Source organism: Cibotium barometz, chromosome 36 (genome assembly GCF_041138505.1).
Source record: "Cibotium barometz isolate CiBa-2024 chromosome 36, ASM4113850v1, whole genome shotgun sequence".
In the NCBI taxonomy this organism is placed as follows: Eukaryota; Viridiplantae; Streptophyta; class Polypodiopsida; order Cyatheales; family Cibotiaceae; genus Cibotium; species Cibotium barometz.
In genome coordinates, this window is record NC_141081.1 from 24,389,479 (window position 1) to 24,395,232 (window position 5,754).

Consider the following 5,754-nt stretch of genomic DNA (forward strand, 5'->3'; position numbering starts at 1 on the left):
TTGTCAAAAATTATCTGTAACATCTTGCATGCATCTAACTATTTGAAATCTGTTTCATGCATCAAACATCTTGCATAAGATCTATTGTGATGTAGACTCAAGAGAGTACAAACTTTGCACCAAATAGAATCAAATGATCATAGAGAGTAAATATTAGATGCTTACTGTTGTTTCTAGTAATTTGTACATAGATCTTTGCAATAAATTGCTACTATTTCCATTAAACTTTGCACAGTAACCATACTTTGCGTAGTATTCAAGAAAACCTTTGCACAATAACTCTACTTTGTACAGCCTTCAAGAAAAACTTTGCACAAGAACCATTCTTTGCATGGTCTTCAAGAAAACTTTGCACATCAACCATTCTCTACATTGTCTTCAAGAAAACCTTTGCACATCAACCATTCTTTGCACTATCTTCAAGAAAACCTTTGCACATCAATCATTCTTTGCACTCTCTTCAAGGAAATCTCTACACAGATAATGACTTGAAAAATCTATAATACTTTGCATATATTCTATAACAAGTGATATGACAATCTGCACAATCTTCAAATTTGGTCTAGAAGTTGTAGAAATCCCTAATTCAAAAATTATAAAAAGTCTCACCAAATCCTTGCAATAATGGCCTAAATTTATTCCTAAATGGAAAATACTAGTGAAAATAGAAAGGATTATGCACAAAAATGAGTGAAACCACTAACTTTTGAGCAAAATATGTAAAAAATGCATTAATTAGGGTTTTAAAAATTTTAAGGTTTTTGTTAGTACGAGATTAAGTACTAAGATCAAATCTCAAGATGTATCTATGGATTATAGACTCAAATCATACACAATATTCAAGAAAATATCATGAAAATGATTTCTAAAATTTTCTACTAAACCTAATTCAAAAATGGATTAACACAAACCATGGATCGAAATCCATACTCTAATACCAATGCAAGCAAGGGGAACGCTCATTAGCGTGAGTTTGCAAGGCTTTGTACTCACTAGCATGAAGTACACACATGAAAGCTCAAATGGGATCCATCACCATAGCCAAGAGCTTGAAGCTCCAAGAAGATCATCCAATGTCAAAAGATTCCAAGATACAATGCAAGTCTAATACTCTAACAAAGTGACTTCACTCGCTATGTCCACACTAGGCTATGCCCATGCTCTAGGCCCATGGCCACCACGCTTTTGTTGAGGTGTTGACATTGGTGCTTTGTTGGTGAAGAAGAAGCTTGGGTTTGTTGCTTTTTGGGCACACATCTTTGTTGTTGTTGCTTCTTTCTTTCTTGATTGTTGAGAGTTTAATGGTGGTGAGGAGTAATGGCTTTTTGTGAGGCCATACAAAAGTATATCCCTCATAGAAATCTTGTGCTTTGTATTATCTTGTTTATGGTTTTTTATAGGAAGAATTTGGCTTGCATGGCTTTGATTGGCATTTGGGGATCCATGTTGCCATGTTATGGTAGTGATGTGTGTGAACACATCACTACCATGTTATGGTAGTGATGTGTGTGAACACACTTAGGACCACCGGGGCACTTTTTCCCTCACTAGGAGGTTTTTTCCCTCGTGCATTGTAACACTCTAGGGATACCTTATCTTTGTTCTTACACACTTAGTAATACTACTTTTGTGTTGTGTGCTCTAGAGCTTCTTCTTCTCCAAGCTGTGTGTGCATTCCTGCAATCCTAGTTCCAACATTTGGTATCAGAGCAGCAAGAGCTTTGAGGTAGCATTCCCAAGACCCTCCACTTCATCTCCTCCATTTGAGACAAGGTTTCACATGCATCAAGAGGGCAGTATATTCTATGGGCAAGTTCAAAGAGCTCAATTGCATCAGAATTTCAATATGAGGTTGTTTCGTCCATTTTTGCATTTCAAGCACTGCGCAAGTAGTTTCATCCTTTTGTGTAGATTTTTTATCAAGGTTCAGATCTGCAGAACAGGTGCCTTTTAGTCTATTTTGGGTTGTGTTAGATAGTACAAGTTGGTTTTGTGCAGGTTACTCTCTATACAGGAAACAGTTACATCAGGTACAATCACTATCATGGCTGATAACAGTGATGTATTTTGTATGTTATCTACTACTGAGGATGGGACCAACTACCCACTATGGTCTTATATGATGCGCCATGTATTGTGGTTACAAAGGGCTTGTGGAATATTGTGCAGGGTCATTATACTCGTCCTGCTTTGATAAGGACCATTATTACTGGTGTTAAAGAAGGTGCAGTGGTAGATGATGCTGCAGGTTGTGCTGCAACAAGTTCTACTGCTGCTGCTCTACAGGTTCTAATGATGCAAGATATACTCCTGAGCAAGCTAAATGGGATGCTAAAGATGCGCAGGCTCATGCCTTAATTGCGCTATCTATTAAGCGTACCATCATTCCCCACATTCGTGGATGTAAGACTGTGAAGGATGCATGGGATATGCTTACACGATTGTATCAAGTTCGGAATGAAGCTCGTGTAGCTTATCTACGTAAGTAGTTAGAAAGTGAGCATATGAATAAAGGTGATCCAATGGACAGTTTCCTAACAAAGATCAAGGATCTCAAGGAGCAGTTTTGAGATAGCTGTAGATGAGATTTTGCTAGATAGTACACTTACGTAGACCGTTCTTAATGGTCTTCCAGATTCTTACGAGAGCTTTGCATCCACCCTGGGTAATCCAAATGCCCTTCTATTTGAGGATCTGGTTTCTATTTTGCTACAGGAAGAACAATCCAAGAAGAATAGGAATATTATGCGTGTTATAGATCAAGCTTTTACTGCTAGCCATAAAGGCAAAGGCAAATTTAAGCCAAAATCTATGATAGGTGCAGATATGGTCATATGATTAAGGAATGTCCTAAGGTGGCTATAGAGGCAAAGAAGAAAGAGGCTGGTATGGTCATATGATTAAGGAATGTCCTAAGGTGGCTATAGAGGCAAAGAAGAAAGAGGCTAGTATGGCTATTGTAGATGCCTCCAACTCTAATGTTGAATCTACTATAAGGAACTTGGTCATATGATTAAGGAATGTCCTAAGGTGGCTGTAGAGGCAAAGAAGAAAGAGGCTGGTATGGCTGTTGTAGATGCCTCCAACTCTAATGTTGAATCTGCTAGTGTTGTGCAAGAGTTATAATGGGCATTTATTGTGCAGTGCAGTTAGAACCATCTTTGCACGATGTATGTATGTCTGTAGATTCATATGTATAGTATTTTGACAGTGGTGCTACTAAGCACATCACTTCGCAAGCGTGACATGTTTACTTGCCTTGAGTATGCGCCTATTGGTAATTGTGTTGACCAGTGCTAATGGCAGCTCTTTCACACTTTTTGATGTATTGTATGTGCCTAGGATCAGAAAGAACTTATTGTCTATTTTTGCATTGACTAGGATTGGACTAGTCCATAAAGTTCATTGATGACAAATGCACAGTTCATGATCTTAGTGTAGGTGATACAATTGTGGCATCAGGTTCATCATGTTGTGGATTGTATAAGCTCAATGCTTATGACAGATGTGTGGAAGATGTGACATGTGCAGTTGGACAAGCAAGCTGTATCATATGCAAAACTGTGGCATGCACGTTTTGGGCATCTGAATTTTGCCAGTTTGATGCGTTTGCAAAAATCTGAGATGATTTCTTTGTTACCTACTTTGCGAGCGTCATCAAGGCATGTTTGTGAAGGCTGTATTCTTGGCAAGATGCAGCGTGCTTCATTTCCAAAGGATGGTTCTATGCGAGTTATTGGCAAATTGCAGCTTATACATGTGATGTATGTGGTCCAATGCAATCACCATCATTTGGTAATCATTTATACTTCGTGACTTTCATTGATGACTTTTCCAGGCATGCATGGGTGTATCCTATGAAAGCTAAGTCCGAAGTGTTTAGGTGCTTCAAATAGTTTGTCTCTTTGGCTGAAAATGTTTCTGGCTGTTGTTGGAATTAGGGTTGCAGGGAAACACACACAGCTTGGAGAAGACAAAGGTAGCACAAGGCACTCAATAGAGAGTTGCAATAGAAAGATAAGATAGCCCTAGAATGATGGGCGTATATACAATGCACGGGGGAAAAAACCTCCTAAAGAGGGAAAAAGTACCCCAACGGTCCTAAGTGTGTTCACACACATCACTACCTCATGTATATGGTAACAAATCCCCCCTGGGAGTGATGCGGTGAATGAGCTGGCACATAGAGTATAGGGAAGTGCCATGCCCTAAGGACATGATCAGTCCACAAAGGGGAGTAAGCCCAAAGCTTTGCAGAAAGCTTCAAACTTCTCACGAGACAATGCCTTTGTGAAAAGATCTGCAAGGTTGTCCTGTGTTGGCACATAGGCCAACACAGGACAACCTTTGCAGAAAGCTTCAAACTTCTCACGAGACAATGCCTTTGTGAAAAGATCTGCAAGGTTGGCCTGTGTTGGCACATAGGCCAAGCTGATCTCTCCTGCTGAGAGCCTCTCCCTGACATAGTGGTAATGCACCTCAATGTGCTTTGTGCGAGCATGAAAAACTGGATTCCTCGCAACTGCCAATGCGCTCTAACTGTCAGTGTAGATTGTGTTGGTAGTGTCCTGTTGTCCAACACCTAAATCAGCCACCATAAGGCGTCTGAGCCATACACACTCAACCGTAGCTGTGAAGACTGCCCAGTACTCAGCCTCACAACTAGAAGTGGCCACAGTAGGTTTCTTCTTGCTCAACCATGATATGCATGAGCTGTCGAGCATGAAACAAAAACCACTCGTGGACACTCGCGTGTCAAAACAACTAGCCCAATCTGAGTCCGAAAAAGCATGTAAATCTGGCGGCAATGATCCCCCCTTGGGATAAAACAAGCCAAGGTGTAAAGTGCCACTCAAGTAGTGGAAAATCCTCTTGACATCCTGCCAATGCTTAGACCCTGGGCTATGCATAAATCTGCTGACCTGACTTACTGCAAACTGAATATCTGGCCTCGTGTTGCATACATAAATGAGGCATCCAACAACAGTTTGGTAAAGAGTGACATCGGCAAGATCACCGGCATCATGAAGACTCAATTTTAAACCTGTTTCCATGGGAGTGGCAATAGGTTTGCAATCTTCAAGTCCAAATTTACATAGCAATGTCTCTATGGAACTAGGATTGCAGGAATGCACACACAGCTTGGAGAAGAAGAAGCTCTAGAGCACACAACACAAAAGTAGTATTACCAAGTGTGTAAGAACAAAGATAAGGTATCCCTAGAGTGTTACAATGCACGAGGGAAAAAACCTCCTAGTGAGGGAAAAAGTGCCCCGGTGGTCCTAAGTGTGTTCACACACATCACTACCATAACATGGTAGTGATGTGTTCACACACATCACTACCATAACATGGCAACATGGATCCCCAAATGCCAATCAAAGCCATGCAAGCCAAATTCTTCCTATAAAAAACCATAAACAAGATAATACAAAGCACAAGATTTCTATGAGGGATATACTTTTTTATGGCCTCACAAAAAGCCATTACTCCTCACCACCATTAAACTCTCAACAATCAAGAAAGAAAGAAGCAACAACAACAAAGATGTGTGCCCAAAAAGCAACAAACCCAAGCTTCTTCTTCACCAACAAAGCATCAATGTCAACACCTCAACAAAAGCGTGGTGGCCATGTGTGAGATCCATGTTCCCACCGCGCAACGGATTCGGGGTACTAGCAGCGGAAGTAGCACTTCTCGCGCGGGACAGGGATCCCACATTCGGGGCCTCACCCACGGATATCCGGACAAGAG

At 40.7% G+C, this 5,754-nt stretch overlaps 1 pseudogene; it reads right to left on the minus strand.

Annotated features, from left to right (window-relative positions):
* Positions 1-4,220: 4,220 nt before the first annotated feature.
* LOC147617662 (secreted RxLR effector protein 161-like) lies at positions 4,221-5,054 on the minus strand (annotated as a pseudogene).
* Positions 5,055-5,754: the final 700 nt, after the last annotated feature.